The following is a 21,956-nucleotide window of genomic DNA, read 5'->3' as shown; positions in this document are numbered from 1 at the left end:
AATATTATTTTTTCAAATGCAACTTAAAAGTAATTATCTAATAAATTGAGAAGAAAACTGCTATTTTTACTATATGATAGTATGTTGCTTTATCAAATTAATACATGAAAGCTTTCCATGAATAAAGCATTAAGGGCAATTTTGGTGAGGGCTCAGAAGACGACCCCAGGACTAAGGAAAGCCTAAATTTTCTTAGGGATCACTTAAATGGCCATGATCAGAATATTGATAGAAATATGGACAGTAAAGGCCATCCCAATGAAGTCTCAGATGGAATTAAGAGTAGACTAGACCAGACTTGGAAAATGAAATAAAGGCCATCGTTATCATATAACTGCAAATAACATGGCTGAATTGTGTCCATATCTAAGGGCCTTATGAAAGTTGAAATTTAAGAGTAATGAACTTACATATCTGGCTGAAGAAATTTCTAAGCAAAATATTGAAGAAGCTACATGGCTACTTTTAAATGCACACGATATAATGTAAGAGGAAAGAAATGGTTCAGAGAAAGAATTTATAACTGGTGGCGCCTGTGGCTCAAGGAGTAGGGCGCCGGTCCCATATGCCGGAGGTGGTGGGTTCAAACCCATCCCCGGCCAAAAAAAAAGAATTTATAACTGTGCTGCATAACGATATTTTGGTTAATGACAAACCACATGCAGGCACTATCTCAATGATATTGTAGGTTCAGTTCCAGACAACTGCAATAAGGCATATATTTCAATAAAGCAAGTTACATGAATTTTTTGGTTTCTAAGAACATATAAAAGTTATGTTTACACCATACTTTATTAAGTATGCAATAACAGTATGTCTAAGAAACTTGAACTTACCTTAATTAAAAGTCCTTTGTTGTGACTGGGCGTGGTGGCTTTATGCCTGTAATCCTAGCACTGTTGGAGACTGAGGTGGAGTTTGAGACCAACCTGAGCAAGAGCGAGATCCCATCTCTACTAAAAAATAGAAAGATTAGCTAGGTGTTGTAGTGGGCACTTATAGTTCCAGCTACTCCAGAGGTTGAGGCAGAAGGATCACTTGAACCCAGGAGTCTGAGGTAACTGCGAGCTAGGCTGAGGCCATGGCACTATAGCCTGGGCAACAGAATGAGACTCTGTCTCAAAAAAATATAGACAGACAGAAAAAGAAACACAAAAAAGAAAGCAAATTGAAAACTGAAGCATCATATATATTTAAGATAAAATTGTAAGTTTTCCATAGAGTTGGTTGTCAAATTGGATAACTTTTTGGCACACAGGTGGGTTGCTTATTTTATATATAAGACATTTTGTAAACAAATAGAAACTCAACATTTTAGTCATATACTATGTATATGTTATCATTAGTAGAAATACTCATATACTAAATATTAAGTTAAAACTTGTAGATTAACAGTAATATGCACACATGAGAGAAAAACTCAATGAAATTTAAGAAGAAGGGGGAGGGTTTGGTAAGTTCTCACCTGACAGGTACAATGTACAGGTAAATGGTGCACTTCCCAGGTGAAGATCACAATTACAACTTGCACTTTACATTACCAACATGAACAATGCCACCCAGTCATAGGCACTCTCATGTTAAACTGAACAAAATAAAAAATAAAAACTAGAAACAGCAGCATACTCTAGGAAGTTTCATGTAAATTCTATCTTCACAAGAAAATATTTTAGAGTCATGCTGAATCTATTTTCATAGGCATAAGAAGTGCTTCATGACTATTTCTTTGACTTATGAATAAAGGGACATGTTTTTTACTAGGTTTTCACCACCAGTTTTTGGCTATTACTTCTTTAGTAATACATTTGTGAATTATTAAACTGCATCTACAGAAGAATTATCTCCATTTAGTAATCACAATGGTCTCTGAAACTCTATCTGCCCAAGGAATCTATCAGAAGTTAATTTTTTGCTCCATATATAGGTAGGTATGTGATCAAATTAACAGCATAAGTCAGTCTTCATTTGGCATTTGATACTCTTAGCTACTATATACAACAAGTATATTAGAATTAAATTAGACATTACCATGGTGGCCTCTTCTTCATAAGCATTCAGAGGGAAGCTCATTCCCCTTAGATGGCCAAGTATTTGCCAATGTTAATTTTTTCTCTAGAAGCACTGAGGACCTGAGTAGCCAAGTAATCCAAGAGAAGGCCAAGACTTTAAGGGCAGCGGAACCTGCATATGTAAGTGTTCTAGTGGATTGTGAACAAATAAATCAGAAAGGAAGAATACTAACATACACTTTTTCTGACAGTGGTACTAAGGTCCTCTTAGTTAGGTTTATTATAAAATTCAGTATCTTGCATGAGAAAGGAAGCTAGGTATAAGGACCTGATTATGTGATGTTAGTTGGGCAGGCCATGGCAAACCAAAACACTTTTCAGGTTGGTTCTTTTTTTTTTTTTTTTGTAGAGACAGAGTCTCACTTTATGGCCCTCGGTAGAGTGCCGTGGCCTCACACAGCTCACAGCAACCTCCAACTCCTGGGCTTAAGCGATTCTCTTGCCTCAGCCTCCCAAGTAGCTGGGACTACAGGCGCCTGCCACAATGCCCAGCTATTCAGGTTGGTTCTTATACAGGAATCTGTACCTGTTCCAAAAAGTGGGCTAGTAGCTAAAATTACTTATTTTCTGAAAACTCAGAAAGGCAGCTATACACACTCTATAAATAATGGAAATTTCTATAGATTTTTAATTTATAGGTGTTTTCCTGCTTTATGTTTTCTAGCAATCTTTTATTTTTGCAGACAGCTGAAATTTAAAAGCTCTATCCTTCAAATAACTTACAATCCAGTGATAAGTACTATGGAGAAAATAAAGCAGGGCAAGGAAATAGAGACTTATGTGCTTTCTTGATGGAAGAATGTGTCTGAGCGCACATATACATAAAGCTGTAAAAATAATGTAAATTCACTGATGAAAAAATTTGCTCTTCAATTGACATAATGTATGCATGCTCAAAAGGGAAAAGAATCATAATTATATCTGAATACAGAAATCACATCCAACAAGTTTTGATAGGTGGGGAAGAGCACTGATTTCATTTTATCAAGCCATTCTGTCTCTTCACAAACAGGATATTGCTTTACCTAAACTTACTTTGATCTATATCATTGCTTATGATTTATTACAAGTTTAGGATCAAGATACAGATATATAAGATGTAGACAGAGGGTCTCACTCTTTTCTTTCTTTTTTTTTTTTGGAGAGACAGAGTCTCACTTTATGGCCCTCGGTAGAGTGCCGTGGCCTCACACAGCTCACAGCAACCTCCAACTCCTGGGCTTACGCGATTCTCTTGCCTCAGCCTCCCGAGTAGCTGGGACTACAGGCGCCCGCCACAACGCCCAGCTATTTTTTGGTTGCGGTTCAGCCGGGGCTGGGTTTGAACCTGCCACCCTCTTGTTCAGGCTGGTTCTAAACTTTTGCTCTCAAGTAATCCTCCTGCCTCAGCCTCCCAAAGTTCTATGCTCAGCTGTCTGTCTTTTTTTTTTTTTGAGACAGAGTCTCACTTTGTCAACCTCCGCAGAGCTGTGGCATCATAGCTCACAGCAACCGCAAATGCTTGGGCTCAGGCGATTCTCTCGCCTCAATCTCCTGAGTAGCTGGGACTACAAGCACCCAACACAATGCCAGGCTATTCTTCAGAGACGGGGTCTCACTCTAGCTCAGGCTAGTCTCCAACCCATAAGCTCAGGCAATCCACTTGCTTTGGCCTCTGAGAGTGCTAGGATTACAGGCATGAGCGACGTCCACTCTGTCTTTTTTGATTATAGCCATCCTAGTGAATATAAAATATCTCATTGTGATTTTGAGTAAAATTTCCCTAATTAATATTGAGGATCTTTTCATGTGTTTATTGGCTGCGTGTGTACCTTCTTTGGAGAACTGTCTTTTAAAATCCTTTGCCCATTTTAATTTATTTGTCTTTTCACTGTTGAGTTGTAAAAGTTCTTTATATATTATAGATAAAAGTCCCTTAACAAAGTTTTGATTTGCACATATTTTCTCCCATTCTCTAGGTTGTCCTTTCACTATCTTGATAGTGGTCTTTGCATTATGACACTTAACACTTTTGATGAAATCCAATTTATTTCATTTTTTGGTTGTGCTTTAGTCGTCCTAAGGGGATGAGGAACCTGCAGCCTCAAGGCCACATGGGGCCCTCCATATCCCCAAGTGTGGCCCCTAACTGAATCCAAACTTCACTGAACAAATCTTTTTAATAAAGGGATTTGTTCTATAAAATTTGAATTCAGTCAAAAGTCTACATGTGGCCCCAAGGCCACAAGTTCCTCACCCACTCACTCTAATCCAAAATCATATAGATTTACACCCATCTTTTTTTCTAAGTTTTATAGTGTTTAGTCTTACTTTTGGGCTTTTGATCCCTTTTTAAATAATTTTCATATATGGTCTTAGGTTGGGGTCCAAATTAATTCTTTTGCATGTAGATAGCTAGTTTTCCCAGCAGCATTTGTTGAAAAAACTATTCTCTCCTCAAAAAATTATCTTTACACCTTGGTTGTAATCCAACTGACCACAGATATCTGAGTTTATTTCTGGACTCTTAACTTTATTCCATTGTTTATATATCCTATGCCAATACTACACTGTCTTTATTACTGAAGCTTTGCAGTAAATTTTAAAGCCAGGAAGTATGGATCCATGAATTCTGTTCTTCTTTTTCAATGTTTTGGTAATTTGAATTTCCACATGAATTTTAGAATCAGTTATTTATTTATGTGAGGAAAAGAAGCCAGTTGGAATTCTGACAGGAATTGTATTGAACCTGTACATCAATTTGGGGAGTATTGCCATCTTATTAAGTCTTCCAATTCATGAACATGGACTATTTTTTTAAACCATGTTTTGTTGTTTTTAGTGTACATGTCTTATACTTTTTTTGTTAAATATATTCCTAATATTTTATTGTTTTTGATGCTATTATAAGTGAAATATTTCTTAATTTCATTTTCGTATTATTCATTGCTAGTACAGAAATAAAACTGATACTTGTATTAATATATTAATCACTATTTTTGATAGTAAATTTGGGTTAGAGACACATCACATAATGAATTAAGAACTTAGGTAGTGCTTATCCATACAAACCAGTTAGCAGCAGAAACCCCAAGTGATTTTTTTTTTTTTTATTGATAAAATTTTTAGCTGGTTATTTTATAACTATTTCTAAAAGAATTATTTCTTTTTTATTTCTAGGCAAACTGGTGAGAGGATAAGGCAAATAACAGGTCATTTGGCATGTGTGGCCTATGTATTTTTCATATAATTTTATATGAATGTATTTTTCCTATTTCCTATGTACTTTTCCATTTAAGTGAAAATCAAAGGACAATCCTGATCATGCCATATCTCTCTGTATGATGAGGATACTTTCTGTATATTCTTCGTGCTATATATTTTAAAGATTGATGGTAATGCTGAAAAAGTTAATATATTCAGAAAAATTCTATGTGCTAGGTCTTATACTAAGTGCTAAATGCTAAAAGAAACTTAAGTTTAATAAACTACTAACCTATCTACTGAGGAGCATATTCAAGCAATTCAAGAATTGTTTGAATGCAAGCAATGAGCCTGGCACTATAGTGACATACTTGTGAGTAAAACAGACCAGGTTTCTGCTTTTATGGGGCTCATAATGTAAAAAGGAATACAATGGCTCTGTCAAAAATATAGAGGATCCTATGGGAATATGGAGGACGGAGGAAGTGTATCTGACTTTAGGGGTAAGATACGACTTCCCCTTCTTTGTATCTTAATGGACAAGTTGGCTTTGGAGAAGGTACAGGAATATGAGTATAGCATTTTAGATCAGGAAACCCCATCACAAGCCTAAGAAGTAGGAGATGGCATCATATGCTTAGGGATTTGCAAGCAGTTTAGTAATAGGCCTATTACATTGGACATGAGTGTCGGCTGAATGGATTAAAGCTGGATGTGAGAGATGGTGGAATGAGCACAGATCACAGAAGGGCCACACTAACAAATCCCAAGGCTACACAGAGACTGCTGCCTTTATTCCTTACAACTCATATAGCAATTAGACTAGTTTACTTTTGCTTCCCCAAATCCTTTTTTTTTTTAAGAGTCTCACTCTGTCACCCTGGATAGAGTGCCGTGGCATCATAGCTCATGGCAACCTCATACTCTTGGGTTCTAGCAATCCTCTTGCCTCAGCCTCTTGAGTAGCTGGGATTACAGGTGCCAGCCACAACACCCAGCTAGTTTTTCTGTTTTTAGTAGAGACAACATCTTGCTCTTGCTCAGGATGGCCTCGAAATTCTGAGCTCAGGTGATCCACTGACCCTGGCCTATAGGAGTGCTAGGATGACAGGCGTGCCACCATACCAGGACACCAAATTCTTTTTATCATAGGTAGTAAATGATGTAAAAAATCCCAGAAGAAAGTTAAAACCCCATTACATACCACTAATTATTTATAGATTATAGATGGTATCTATATATCAATACATAATAAATTTATTTTAATCACTGCCAGCCTCCTGAAGAAAATATTTTTGGGGAGTCTAATGTCAGACAGTATTTTTAAAAACAATTATTTTTGAAAGTACAAAATAGCCTTGGTGACATTTAACTTTTTTAAATACTACACAGCATTAAAAAAAGATGGAGACCAACAATTAAAAAAAAAAAGATGGAGACTTTACCTCTTTCATGTTTATATGATGGAGCTGGAAAATATTCTTCTTAGTAAAGTATCTCAGGAATGGAAAAAAAAATCCAATGTGCTTAGTACTACAATAAAACCAATTTATAATCACTCACACTTTCGTATGAGAGATGAATCACAACTATAGCCCAGGATGAAGGAGGGAAGGGGTAAGGGTTTGAAAGGGAGGGGGGTGGTTCGTTAGAGGGAGGGTTAATGGTGGGACCACACCTATGGAGCATATTGCAAGCGTATAAATCAAATCTATCAAGTATTGAACACAAATGTCTTAACACTGTGATTAAGTAAATGAGGTGAAAGCTATGTTAATCAGTAGGATGTAAGCACTCCAATTTGTACAAATAATCAACACATTGAATCCCACAAAGGCATAAATGTATTCATCATCTATGTATATATGATTTAATTTAAAAAGTAAATAGTATACTATAAATAACATCATAGTAAGGGCAAGGGAAAGAGGTAGATGAGTCAAAATAGTAGGAAACCAACAGTCACATTGCTGTTGTGCAGTGGACAGTGTGAAAGAAGAATGAAAAAATTTAGCTTTTAAGTGCTTCAATTTTCTTTTTTTCTGAGACAGAGTCTCAAGCTATTGCCCTGGGTAGACTGCTGTGGTGACACAGCAATCTCACAGCAATCTCAAACTCTGGGGCGTAAGCGATTTTCCTGCCTCAGCCTCCCAAGTAGCTGGGACAAGAAGCGCCCACAACAACACTCAGCTATTTCTTTCTTTCTTTTTCTTTTTGGTTGCAGTTATCATTGTTGTTTTAGCTGGCCTTGGCTAGGTTTGAACCCACCAGCTCCAGTGTATGTGGCCGACGCCCTATCCACTGAGCTATAGGCGCTCCCCTACTTCAATTTTCTTGAAAAAGATATTTTTAAAGTAGTAATCAAGAATTAGGTCTACTTACAATTTTAATATTAAAGTGAGATGATTAAGAGTCTATTAAACTGGCTGAATTAAAAACAATATTAAAATCCCCTCCTCTCGCCATTCATTTTTCTTTTTTATTTATTTATTTTTTTTGTAGAGACAGAGTCTCACTTACCGCCCTGGGTAGAGTGCCATGATGTCACAGGACTCACAGCAACCTCTAGCTCTTGGGCTTATGTGATTCTCTTGCCTCAGCCTCCCGAGCAGCTGGGACTACAGGTGCTCGCTACAATGCCCGGCTATTTTTTGGTTGCAGTTTGGCAGGGGCTGGGTTTGAACCTGCCACCCTTGGTATATGGGGCCAGCACCCTACTTACTGAGCCACAGGCACCGCCCCATTCATTTTTCTTTTAAAAAAAAATTTTAATTTTTTTCCAAGTGATTATATATATGGCTTGAGTCAAATAAAACAAGGCTCATAATAATATCCTAAGGCCCTGCAGCACTTACCAGAGAAGAGTTGTTTTTCTGCTAAATTCTACATTTCTATTTTTTTTTTTTTGAGACAGTTTCACTTTGTCACCATCAGTAGAGTGCGTGGCATCATAGCTCACAGCAACCTCAAACTCTTGGATTTAAGTGATTCTCTTATCTCAGCCTCTCAATTAGCTGAGACTACCGGTGCCTGCCACAATACCTAGCTATTTTTTTGTTGCAGTTGTCACTGTTGTTTTAGCTGGCCCGGGCTGGGTTCAAACCTGCCAGCCTCGGTGTAGGTGGCCAGTGGGTGCCCTACCCACTGAGCTACACTTCTAAATAGCACATTATTTCCATGTCTTAGTTTTCCAGTTTAGCTATTTTATACCATGTATTAATTTCCCATTATTTTTATAGGACATGGTTATTTATATACACTATTTTAATGACTATTGATGATTATTGTATAAATACTGTCCACAGTGCTTCATGTTATATCAGTCAGGAGATATAATTATGCCACTTTAAGAAATGACTGCAGAAGCCCCAGACCTCCTTCTTGTTGTATTGGCTTACAACAATAAAGATCTACTTCTTATTCATGCATGTCTTGCGGCAGGTCTGTTGCAGTCCTGTTCTATTACATCCTCATTCAAGACTCACATGAGCAGCGCAGCCTCTGTTGGCCAGGGGTGTGCAACCTGCGGCAACCTGTAAGCCGTATGCAGATTATTTGACAACTGTTTTGTTTATCGGTAGTGTGAGATACCACAAAAAGTATGCATGGGCCTTTTTTTCTTTTTTTTGCTCATCAGCTTTCATTAGTGTTTGTGTATTTAAAGTTTGGCGCAAGACAACTCTTTATTTCTCCAATGTACAGCAGAATAGAAAAAAGGTTGGACACCTCAAACAGTGCCAATCTGTGGCAGGGGCAGAAACATGGGAATTATCAGTGGGCTCTTAAAACTTCTGCCTGGAAATGACATATTCACTTTTGCCCCTATTTCACTGGCCAGTGTCATTCACGACACGGCAGTCTGACATCAATAGGATGAGGAAGCATAATCCTTCTCCAGAGAGGGACATCAACTATTCTTAAATAATCAGTCTGCCACAAATATTTTGTTTTCCCTAGAGATTGTAAGTCCTTCTTTCTTAAGTTGCTTACTTTTCTCTATACCTCCACCAGAGTTGTGAAATGTAGTTCATAAGGTTTGAACACATTAGGTTCCATTCCCATTATTTTTTCCAGGAGACATTCTTTCTGGTGTCCTCCATCCTCAGGTCAGAATTGACTGGTTGCCCTCCAGGCCAGTTACACAGCTGTCATTCTAGAATATCTCTTTACTTTCATCTAGGGAATTTTCTTTGTTTTCTCCTTTGTTGAAGCTTTTATTTACCAAATCCCTTTTTTTTGTTGTTGTTGCTGTTGTTGCAGTTTATGGCTGGGGCCAGGTTTGAACCCACCACCTCTGGCATATGGGGCTGGTGCCCTACTCCTTAAGCCACAGGTGCCACCCCCCAAATCCCATGTTTTTATGTTCCTTTTTGAGATTTTTTTTTTATTTTGAAATTTTCTTCAGCTCCCTCTATTGCTTTTATTTCCCCCAAGTTATTTTTATTTCCTTTTATTTTTTTCTGTTTGTTCATTTTAGGCTGTCTTTCATGTATGGGAATTTCTTCAAACATATGGAGATCTTCGACTGTTCACTCACATTTAAGAATGAAGTGATAGGCAGTGCCCATAGCTCAGTGCGTAGGGCACCAGCCACATATACCTAGTCTGTGGTTTCGAACCTGGCCCAGCCGGCTAAACAGCAATGACAACGGCAACAGAAAAGAAATAGCCAGGCGTTGTGTGTGTGTGGGGGGACTATGGTCCCAGCTACTTGGGAGACTGAGGCAGGAGAATCGCTTGGGCCCAGGAGTTTGAGGTTGCCATGAGCTGTGACACCACAGCACTCTACTGACGGTGACACAGTGAGACTGTCTCAAAAAAAAAAAAAAAAGAATGAAGTGATAGTTGGGTATGGTGACACCTCCCTGTAGTCCCAGTTTGAGGGACAGTCTGGGAAACACAGCAAGACCCCATTGCTACAAAAATTTTAAAAATAATGAATGAGGTGGGCTGGGTGTGGTAGCTCATGCCTGTAAATCCTCTGAGAGGGAGGGAGGGTAGGAAGGAAAGAGGGAGGAAGGAAGGGAGGAGGAGAGAGAGAGGGAGGAAGGAAAGAAGGGAAGAAGGAAAGGAAGGAGGAAGGGAGGGAGGCAGGAAGGAAGGGAGGGAGGAAAGAAGGAAGGAAGGGAGGGTGGGTGAGGAGAGAAAGAAAAAAGAGCAATATTTGGATTTAGCAGACATCTACAGAACATTTCATCCCAACAAAACTGAATACACATACTTCTCATCAGCCCACGGAACATACTCCAAAATCGATCACATCTTAGGTCACAAGTCTAACCTCAGTAAATTTAAAGGAATAGAAATTATTCCATGCATCTTCTCGGACCACCATGGAATAAAGGTTGAACTCAGTAACAACAGGAATCTGCATACTTATACAAAAACATGGAAGTTAAATAACCTTATGCTGAATGATAGCTGGGTCACAGATGAGATTAAGAAGGAAATTGCCAAATTTTTGGAACAAAATGACAATGAATACACGAATTATCAGAACCTCTGGGATACCGCAAAGGCAGTCCTAAGAGGGAAATTTATAGCACTGCAAGCCTTCCTCAAGAGAACGGAAAGAGAGGAAGTTAACAACTTAATGGGACATCTCAAGCAACTGGAAAAGGAAGAACATTCCAACCCCAAACCCAGTAGAAGAAAAGAAATAACCAAAATTAGAGCAGAATTAAATGAAATTGAAAACAAAAGAATTATACAACAGATCAATACTTCCAAAAGTTGGTTTTTTGTAAAGGTCAATAAAACAGATAAACCTTTGGCCAACCTGATCAGGAAAAAAAAGAGTAAAATCTCTAATCTCATCAATCAGAAACGACAAAGACGAAATAACAACAGACTCCTCAGAAATTCAAAAAAATCCTTAATGAATATTACAAGAAACTTTATTCTCAGAAATATGAAAATCTGAAGGAAATTGACCAATACTTGGAAGCACGTCACCTTCCAAGACTTAGCCAGAATCAAGTGGAAATGTTGAACAGGCCCATATCAAGTTCTGAAATAGCATCAACCATACAAAATCTCCCTAAAAAGGAAAGCCCGGGACCAGACGGTTTCACGTCAGAATTCTACCAAACCTTTAAAGAGGAATTAGTGCCTATATTACTCAACCTGTTCCAAAATATAGAAAAAGAAGGAAGACTACCTAACACGTTCTATGAAGCAAACATCAACCTGATCTCCAAACCAGGAAAAGATGCAACAAGAAAAGAAAATTATAGACCAAAATCACTAATGAATATAGATGCAAAAATATTCAACAAGATCCTAACAAACAGAATCCAGCAACACATCAAACAAATTATACATCATAACCAAGTCGGTTTTATCCCAGGGTCTCAAGGCTGGTTCAATATCCGTAAATCTGTAAGTATAATTCAGCACATAAACAAATTAAAAAACAAAGACCATATGATTCTCTCAATTGATGCAGAAAAAGCTTTTGATAATATCCAGCATCCCATCATGATCAGAACGGTTAAGAAAATTGGTATAGAAGGGACATTTGTTAAACTGATAGAGGCCATCTACAGCAAACCCACAGCCAATATCATATTGAATGGAGTTAAACTGAAATTATTTCCACTCAGATCAGGAACCAGACAAGGCTGCCCATTGTCTCCACTGCTCTTTAACATTGTAATGGAAGTTTTAGCCACCACAATTAAGGAAGGAAAGGTGATCAAGGGTATCCATATAGGGTCAGAAGAGATCAAACTTTCACTCTTCGCAGATGATATGATTGTATATCTGGAAAACACCAGGGATTCCACTACAAAACTCTTAGAAGTGATCAAGGAATACAGTAGCATCTCAGGTTACAAAATCACCATTCATAAATCGGTAGCCTTTTTTTTTTTTTTGGTAGCCTTTATATATATACCAACAATAGTCAAGCTGAAAAAACAGTTAAGGACTCTATTCCATTCACAGTAGTGCCAAAGAAGATGAAATATTTGGGAGTTTATCTAACAAAGGATGTGAAAGATTGCTATAAAGAAAACTATGAAACTCTAAGAAAAGAAATAGCTGAAAATGTTAACAAATGGAAAAACATACCATGCTCATGGCTGGGAAGAATCAACATTGTTAAAATGTCCATACTACCCAAAGCAATATATAATTTTAATGCAATCCCTATTAAAGTTCCACTGTCATACTTTAAAGATCTTGAAAAAACAATACTTCGTTTTATATGGAATCAGAAAAAACCTCGAATAGCCAAGACATGACTCAGAAATAAAAACAAAGCAGGAGGAATCACGTTACCTGACCTCAGACTATATTACAAATTGATAGTGATCAAAACAGCATGGTACTGGCACAAAAACAGAGAAGTAGATGTCTGGAACAGAATAGAGAACCAAGAGATGAGTCCAGCTACTTACCGTTATTTAATCTTTGACAAGCCAATTAAAAACATTGAGTGGGGAAAAGATTCCCTATTTAACAAATGGTGCTGGGTGATCTGGCTGGCAACCTGCAGAAGACTGAAAGTGGACCCACACCTTTCACCATTAACTAAGATAGACTCTCACTGGATTAAAGATTTAAACTTAAGACATGAAACTATAAAAATACTAGAAGAAAGTGCAGGGAAAACCCTTGAAGAAATCAGTCTGGGCGAGTATTTTATGAGGAGGACCCCCCGGGCAATTGAAGCAGCTTCAAAAATATATTACTGGGACCTGATCAAACTAAAAAGCTTCTGCACAGCCAAGAACACAGTAAGTAAAGCAAGCAAACAGCCCCAGAATGGGAGAAGATATTTGCAGGTTATGTCTCCAACAAAGGTTTAATAACCAGAATCCATACAGAACTCAAATGTATAAGCAAGAAAAGAACAAATGATCCCATCGCAGGCTGGGCAAGAGACTTGAAGAGAAACTTCTCTGAAGAAGACAGGCGCGTGGCCTACAGACATATGAAAAAATGCTCATCATCTTTAATCATCAGAGAAATGCAAATCAAAACTACTTTGAGATATCATCTAACTCCAGTAAGATTAGCCTATATCACAAAATCCCAAGACCAGAGATGTTGGCGTGGATGTGGAGAAAAGGGAACACTTCTACACTGCTGGTGGGTATGCAAATTAATACATTCCTTTTGGAAAGATGTTTGGAAAACACTTAAGAGATCGAAAAATAGATCTGCCATTCAATCCTATAATTCCTCTACTAGGCATGTACCCAGAAGACCAAAAATCACACCATAACAAAGATATATGTACCAGAATATTTATTGCAGCCCTATTCATAATTGCTAAGTCTATTCATAATTGTTAAGTCATGGAAAAAGTCAAAGTGCCCATCAATCCATGAATGGATTAATAAATTGTGGTATATGTACACCACGGAATATTATGCAGCCTTAAAGAAAGATGGAGACTTTACCTCTTTCATGTTTACATGGATGGAGCTGGAACATATTCTTCTTAGTAAAGTATCTGAAGAATGGAAGAAAAAGTATTCGATGTACTCAGCCCTACTATGAAACTAATTTATGGCTTTCATGTGAAAGCTATAACCCAGTTACAACCTAAGAATAGGGGGAAGGGGGAAAGGGATGGGAGGAAGCGGGGAGGTGGGCAGAGGGAGGGAGATTGGTGGGATTACACCTGCGGTGCATCTTACAAGGATACATGTGAAATTTAGTAAATGTGGAACGTAAATGTCTTAGCACAATAACTAAGAAAATGCCAGGAAGGCTATGTTAACCAGTGTGATGAAAATGTGTCAAATGGTCTATGAAACCAGTGTATGGTGCCCCATGATCACATTAATGTATACAGCTATGATTTAATAAAAAATAAAAGAGGGGGGAGGAAGGAAGGAAGAAAGAAAGGAGGGAAGAAGGGAAGGCAGGAGGGAGGGAAGAGAAAAGGAAAGAAGGAAGGAAGGAAAAAAAAAAGAGAGGTGGTAGAAAGTTGATTAGAGCCTCTGTGGGTATGGTCAGGGCTTGTTGCTCATTGGGCTGCACTATCAGAGACAGGCAACAAGTCACATTCTTCATTATAGGAATCTTATACACCAATATTTGGAGGCCTATTCTCTTGGCAGTTCATCACCTTAACCATTCAGGCACCTTGTCCTACAAGGCCTCTTCTCTTGGATCAGCTGGTTTTCCCCTAAAACAGTGGTTCTCAACTGTGGGTTGCAATGAATGAAAATACATCCTGCATATTAGATATTTACATTACAGTTCATAACATTAGCAAAATTAAAGTTATGAAGTAGCAACAGAAATAATTTTATGATTGGGGGTCACCACAACATGAGGAACTGTATTAAAGGGTGGTGGCATTAGGAAGGTTGAAAAACCATGGTCCTAAAATGAAGCTTCCAATCTCCTGACAGGGTCCCAGCATTCTAGAATCTGAATTTGAGAATAAAACTGGCTTGGGGAATCTCTTACAATTCAGTAGTACAACTTCACTTAATTCTGCTTTTCTGTATAATGAGTTATCCCTGTTCTCAGGTCTTCCTGGTGTCTAGAGGAGCTCTAAGTCAACCTTTCCAGAAAGTAAACCATCTATCTTCTGCTGAATTTGGGCAGCATGGATAGAATAGGGAATGAGGCAAGGAAGGGTCTCATTGCTCTTTAAAAAACTTTGCCAACAAATTTCCCTTTTCAGCCTCACTGTACTTCTGCTGTCTGAGGCATTGCAGCTTTAGTTTCAGAGCCTTTCCAGGGTGCTGTGACTTGAATAGGTTCACTTCTGGCTGGCTCTGACCATAAGGCTCCTCCTAAAAGCTTATGTGTTAATTTTCTCAGCTTTGGTGAGTCAGTTATTGCTTTCCACATCCCTAAGTTTTATTGGCATCCTTCTTCAGCAGGGATCTTTTTCCCTGTTTGCTTTGTCTTTATAGGTTTATATCATTTTTATTCCTTCACTGTCATTTTAATGTCATCTTCCTGGGTAAGTGGAAACAAACGTGTTCAATGCACCATGTTTGCCCAGAGGTCTCCTTGCCATTAAATCTTAACATGTACAGATGTAATAACATTTTCTAAGTAGGAAAAGTTCAAGCATAGTTAAAGGCAATTCTGTAAGAATTAGATAGAAGTACAATAATTGAATAATTATACCTAACTTTCATCGAATGTTTAGCATTTTAAAATGATTATATGCACATTTATACATACATGTGGACACACATACATATGTGTATGACATATGTGTTTTTTTTAAAGACACAGGATCTGGCTTCATCACACAGGCTGGAGTGTAATGGTGTCATCACAGCTCACTGCGACCTTAAACCCTGGGCTTGCGTGATCCTCCTGCTTCAGTCTTTGGAGTAGCTGGGACTATAGGCATGTGCCACCAAGCCCAGTAAATTTTTAGAAATTTTTTGTAGAGATGGGGCTTCACTATATTTTCTAGGCTGAGTATTTATGATGTATCTTCAGAATATTGTCAGAATTCAATCCTTGGCAGTCTGACTCGAGAGTCCTTATGCTATATAATATGTATGTCATTTTTTAAGTAATCTTTTCTTTCCAGTTTATCAGATCTTTGGTCGATCCCTATTTATTGTTAATTTAAGCTATAAATGAGATTTTAAATACAGATTTTGAACATTTTCTGTGTATGTTCACAGAAAATACACAGCATATCAAATAATACACAGCAACACTGTCAACATATCTATTTGAGGTAGACATTGGAAATAAAAGAGTCCTCTGTGACAAATTTTAAAGCATAGTCATGTAAACTTGGAAGCCTGGCATGTACTAGATATATAATACAGACTAATGAGCATTTCTTGTAAAAGAAAGCAGTTACTATAATAATTTGAGAGGTCTCAGGGAAGCAGTTAGAAACCCCACTTTAGCAACATAAAAGTGCCTATTTAAATGAAATACAATATTGGCAATAATTTAACAGATTGAACCACTGATGGCCATGAGCACTCCAATTCAAAGAATTTAACTCCTTGTTGTTTGAAGATTTTAGTACCAGCAATACTATCACTCTAAGATTACTCACTACTCTAACACTATTCTGAATCACTCCCGTGGTAATTCTTTGTGAAGAATAGGGTGTATATGTGAGTGTGTCTGTAATATATATAACATTATATGTATGTATATGTGTGTGTGTGTGTGTGTGTATTTGTTGCTCTTCTCAAAACCCTTACTGCCTCTCAATTCCTTGACCATCTCTCTTCAAAGGATTTTCGAAGGTATCCTTTGCTACCTCAGTTACCCATTATCATGATCATTCCCTACACCGATATTAACCAATAAGTACAGCCCCTCCTCTTAATTACAAGCCTCCTACTCTCCAACCTCATATCTTTCCAGATGGTTCCATATAATATGTAAACTTCAGTTCTTCAACCTGATCAGAAATACCAATTTAGTTTCCCTACTCTCTTTTCACCATTCCTTTCATTGCCTTACTTCTTACAACGTCTGAAGTTATAAAGCTTACTTTGCTTCTACCCTCAACTACTTTGCCCTTCTTTCCCCATACTTGCTTGACGAGGTATCAGTCCTGGTGACTGCCAAAACTACCTACTCAGTGCCTTCCCATGAACAACCGAATATGGTTGGAGAAAACCATATTCAAGGGGGGTCCTCAGTTATGTCTGGAAACCTTACTATATTCTCTAGTCAATTCATTCTTCCATACTCACAGACTCCTATTCCACTTTCCTCCTTCTCTTCTTCTCTCATTACTTTCAGTTAATGAATATGTTAGTGTAGGCTAAATTGCTACAATGAATAGACCCCAAAATGTTATGCCTCCAACTCAATAGAAATTTATAACTTGCTCACATAATTGGGTGTTTCAGGTCAGTGGGCAGCTCTCTTTCATCCAGGCTCTCTTTCTTGTGGCTCTGCCAACCTCAGAGGCTTCAAGTCATCTGCATAATCAAGGCAGAGTCACTATGTCCAGGGTCCAACTGGCAAAAAGGAAAATATACAGAGGAGGCATAAGTACACTCAAAGTAAAGGCCCTGACTTGGCAGTGGCAGACCATAATTTCTGTTCACCTTCTATTGCCATTAACTTAATACTTTACAATATTGAACTACAAGGGAGGAGAAAAGTAGTCTGTGTGTTCGTGGATAAGAGGAGACTAAATTGAGATGGACAATTAGCAGCCTGCCAAAATAATCTTGTTCTTTATTTCACTGAGAAAACAGAATTAACTAGAAGAGAATTTCTACTTTCTCCCACTGTGAAATCTACCCACTTACTTTAGTAGGTCTCATATATGTGGGGATTAGGTGGACAGGGTCACTAGGTTCTTCCTGACCAGAAGTGGCAGCTTCTGTTCCATTAGAACATGGTCATAATGACTGTACTCACAAAATGCAAACGCACCTTCTTTCCTGTGCTTTTCGACCTCCGTGGTTTTGGATATTACTGATCAACATCCCTTCCTTCCCTGTTTGTGAAACTCCAGTTTACCTTGTTTAGCTGATTATATGTTACCCTTTCTCCTTCATCTTTCTTTGCTGGCTTCTCATATATAGATCAGACCAATCTCACCTGCTGGCTCGGCGCCTATAGCTCAAGTGGCTAGGGTGCCAGCCATATAGATCTCAAACTTTGCTATGGTACAAATATCTCTGGGTTCTTGTTAAATTGAAGGCACTGGCTCAGCAGGTCTGAGATGGAGTCTAAGATTCTGATATTTTAACAAACTTCCTCATGATGCTAATGACTTTGGGCCATTGACCACACTTTGAGTAGCAAGAATCTAAGAAAATATTGTCCAAGATTATGCCCTTTGTTTTCTTCTTTTCTCTCATAGTGGTATCACTGCTTGGCTAGTTACTTCCCAGTCTACTTTCTAGTTCAGTACTCTTTCGCATATTTCAAAACCTTTTTTTCTAACTTCTTAGCATCTATGTCTGTGCAGCTGGATTGACATCTCTTCAAACCCTTAAAATGTCCAAATCTAAACTGACCATCATCTCTCAAAAAGGGGCCTCTTCTTTCCCTTGTTTCTTTTCTATTGCTTATAATTACTTATTTACAAACCCAAAACCTCTACTATTGTTCATTTCTCTCTTCCAACCCCCAATTAATCAACCAGTTGCCAAATTTTGTATACTCTGCCTCCACATCACCTCTCAACCACGTTCTTTTAAATCTCACCTGCTGGCTTGGCGCCTGTAGCTCAAGTGGTTAGGGTGCCAGCCACATACACTGGACCATCCGCATAGCTCAGAATCATCTTTTTACCTTCTTTACCTGGCCTGTTGTAGGTCTCTGTCAGTTTTCTACCACTAATTTCTACATCTTTTTACAGATCAATAGTACAAAGAAAAGCCTTCCTTTTCTTCTCCTAAACTTTTAAACCATGGAAACTCAGAATATTAAATTAAATACAAATTCATCCACTGGGCATCTGAGGCCCCATTTTCCTTTTTCTCTGCCACTTCTCATCATACCCTAGACTAGAGGCTTGCTCTTTCCAGAACTCAACTTTTAAAACCCCTCCCATTTCCCTCAAGGTTAATCCCAAATGCCTATTTCCTCACGCTGCCTTTCTTTCCTGGTCCCCTACACAGATATGAGCAGTTCTTTAATCCTCTGCAGTATTCTGTACTTTTCACGTTACCTATCATGTTTTGCCTTTTATTATATCTGTTTTATCTTTTATTCCTTACACCTTGAGGGCAAGGATAACATCTTCCACTCTTCTCTGTAAACCTGCAGCATCTTACTCGTGCGGGAAGGGGCTCTACTATTAGTTGAATCAAAGCAATTTGTGGAGATACTGTGGTGCAGCGGTAAGAGTACATAATTGGAAAGCTGGGTTTCGGCTGTGTCATTTATTAGCCCTGAGGCTCTGGGTAAGTCAGTTAATTTCGCTTATGAAATCAGACTACCTGAAGGGGCACCAAGGAAGGTAACGTGAAAGGGCTGCGTAACTCTACAAAGACCGAGGACTATTAGTTATTTTCCTTACGGAGAATCTTGCCCTGCAGGACCCTCCTTACTTGCCTGGATGTCGAGCCCTGAATTGCTGGGAGCCCAGGCTACCAGGTCTCACAGTCCTTTTGCATTCCAGGAAGCTCTCCGTGCCGCAGGTGATCCAGCCGAGCTGCAGGGCAGTTGACTAAAGTCCTGTTCTCTCCGGAGGCCTCCCTCCTGCCACCAGCTCTGGGAGAGCCCTTTTCTTCTCCCTGACCCCGAAGACCGCGGCGCCACCGCCTACGTGATACGTTTGGACCCTGCCCGGCCCCCGTAGCTCCCCTTCTTCAGCAGGTGGTTCTGGTGCTTTCCCCCAACTCCGGGCGCTCACGTTACCTCTACTCCGGCGCCAGCGCCGAGGCCAACAGAGAAAATAAACAAACCCCCGCGCGCAGCGGCGGGTGCGCCAGGCCCCGCCCCCGCCCCGCCCCGCGGCTCTCACACCGCCCCCTCCGCCCGGGCTTTCCTCCCACCCTCCTCTCGCTCACTCGCTCGCAGCCGCTCTCTTCCCCGCCCCTCACCGCAGCCTGCAGCCGCGCTCACCGCCGCGGTCCGCCCAACCGGCCCGGCGCCCCGGGACCCGTTATTGCCCGGCCCGCGGGCCGACGCGCGACCCCGGCCAGTCGCGAGTCCCGCGACCCCGCCCCTCCTGACATTTGACCCAGCCCAGCCCCAACGCCCAGTGCGGCCGCCCCGGGAGCCGCGGGAGAGGCGGCGGCGGCGGGGAGGCGGGATAGAAGGGCCGAGCCGGCGGCCGGGGAGGCCCGGTGAGTACGCGGAGGCGGGCCCGCCTTGTGGGGTCTCCTCCGGAGCCCCTGTGGTGATTGCGGCGGCTCGACCGCGCTTTCACCGGTGCCCCGGGCTGGCATCGTGGAGACTCGGCCTGAGGCGACCGGCCCCGCTGACCGGAGCGCTGGGCAGAGGGCGCGGGAGGGCCGCTCCCAGGGACGGGCCGCGGCCCGACGCTCGGCGCAGGGCTCGGGGGCGGCGGGAAGGACCGGCGCTCGGGCCGTGACTGAGCCCCCAGACCCTGCGGGGGCCGCTCGAGTGACAGGTGCTACCGTCCTCTCCGGCATCCGCGGTCCCTACCCGGGAGCCGGGCGCTCGGAAATTTCTGGAGCGACGACCTGACTCGTTGTTTTCTCCTTTTCAGGTTTTGAAGCCGCTTCTCTGCCAGAGTTAGGTCTTGCCCAGCCTTATTCCTTATCTGTGTACTTGGCGAATAAGTTTAGAGCATCGGTTAACAGCCTATGGGTGAAATTTGCTTTTCATTCATGAATGAGGTATAGTGAATTACTTCTTCACTATAGTGCTGCTCCTCTTCCCCGCCAGCTATTGAAAAGTAAAGGATTTGATTGTTTCTCTCTTTCGTTTCTTTTCTTTCTCTCTCTGCTGTTCTTGTTCAGAACCGTCTTTCAGAATTTTTGTCAAATCTCTAACATTAGGGTTCTTAATAAATAGTTAATAGTAATAACAAAATTAGCTTCTTAACTGGTCTGTCTTTTCTCTGTATTCCCCTTTTCCCATTCTTTACCTTAGCGGTAGTTTTCAGAGTAGGTCCTGATGTTTTCACTGCAGGTTAAGGATGGGACATCTTTCTTATACTGAAAAGTCAGTCACATTTTTTCCTACACCATTTAGTGTTGTCTGTTTATGTAGTAAACGTGCTTGTGATTGTAATTGGAATCATTAGTGTAATAAATTTGACTTGTAGCTATAGAAATATTTGAGAAATATTTATTTTTAATATTTTTGAATAATTCAATTTTTAATATTTTAATTTTAGCAAATTAAAATATTAAAAATCTTTATAGAAATCTGGATTTTCCTTTCTCAACAGGTTTATAACACTATAGTTGGTAGTAGTCAAATCCTCTTTTAATGAAATATATTCTTAATTATTGAAAAATGAATACAGCATACTTACTCTGTAAGATACTTGTTTTACTCCGTAGAGTAAGTGGCCTCAACTCCATGGAGTAAGAGCAAGAACCTAAAGTTGACCAAAGTTGGTGAGCAAATGAAAAATACTTGTGCTTTATTATATTATGGGAAAATTCTTAGTTTTCTCACTATTTGCTTGCACTACTGAAGTTAGTGGCTGGAAAGTGGGGAGGGGAGGCAGTACTTAACTATGAGGAAAAAATGGAGTTTGAGGCATACCCTTTTAAGTTGACATTGTTTGCAATAAGTGTGTTGTGAGCACAGTTTTACTATGCACTTGGCACTTGCTTATTGTGAATCTGCATTTTCCAGAAACCAAAGTTAAAGATGTTGTGTTATTCGAAGAACAGAACATAGAATAACACACTATTTTATTTTACCTTAAGTCAGTGGTACTCAGTGCTATTTCATTTTATGCTCACTTTTTTCAAATCTAAATTACATTTTAGTGAGGTCACAGTAATTGGCATCTACCTCATATTAATTTCTTTTCAGATTAGATCAACTGGTTGATTGTATTAATTGAAGATGCCCATCTTTCATCTTATAGAGAGGGATATATTTGGTTGCCCTTGATTAAGGATTTTGTGTGTTTATAGGTGTGTGTCAGTTTGGAAGTACCCTAATCGTGATCCCCTGGACTGAGATACGGGTGCTGCAACCATCTTTCCTGACTCGTGATATCATAGTCTAGAGGAATGAAGTCATAATGGAAGTGGTCCTTTGAGCATGCATAGAGCCCAGGAGTATCTAACCTTTTTTTCTCTGCCTCACATTGGAAGAAGAGTTGTCTTAGGCCAC

The 21,956-nt window shown here is 39.7% G+C and overlaps 1 protein-coding gene and 1 long non-coding RNA gene across 7 annotated transcripts in view; one reads left to right on the top strand and one right to left on the bottom strand.

Moving 5' to 3' along the window:
* LOC128575182 (uncharacterized) overlaps positions 1-17,189 on the bottom strand; it is a 48,995-nt gene extending 31,806 nt beyond the window's left edge. Inside the window, exons 1-3 of the long non-coding RNA XR_008376943.1 lie at positions 17,058-17,189; positions 1,466-1,585; positions 837-953 (exon numbers count right to left, since the gene is read on the bottom strand). This is a non-coding gene — a long non-coding RNA (uncharacterized LOC128575182). The remainder of the gene's footprint in view (positions 1-836; positions 954-1,465; positions 1,586-17,057) is intronic.
* A 2,513-nt stretch (positions 17,190-19,702) lies between these two features.
* The window catches only part of GKAP1 (G kinase anchoring protein 1), a 96,406-nt gene continuing 94,152 nt past the window's right edge, over positions 19,703-21,956 (top strand). For 2 of the 6 annotated variants that reach the window (XM_053576545.1, XM_053576531.1), the window contains exons 1-2: positions 19,709-19,978; positions 20,365-20,494. The gene's annotated coding sequence lies outside the window, so the exon portion shown is untranslated. Of the gene's footprint in view, positions 19,979-20,231; positions 20,266-20,364; positions 20,495-21,956 lie in introns of those variants that run through there. The other 4 variants (XM_053576539.1, XM_053576511.1, XM_053576500.1 and 1 more) reach the window with 3 other exon arrangements.

The sequence above is a fragment of the Nycticebus coucang genome, chromosome 2, assembly GCF_027406575.1.
Source record: "Nycticebus coucang isolate mNycCou1 chromosome 2, mNycCou1.pri, whole genome shotgun sequence".
In the NCBI taxonomy this organism is placed as follows: domain Eukaryota; kingdom Metazoa; phylum Chordata; class Mammalia; order Primates; family Lorisidae; genus Nycticebus; species Nycticebus coucang.
Note: the sequence above shows the minus strand (reverse complement) of the source record. Positions and strands in the feature narration are given on the sequence as shown.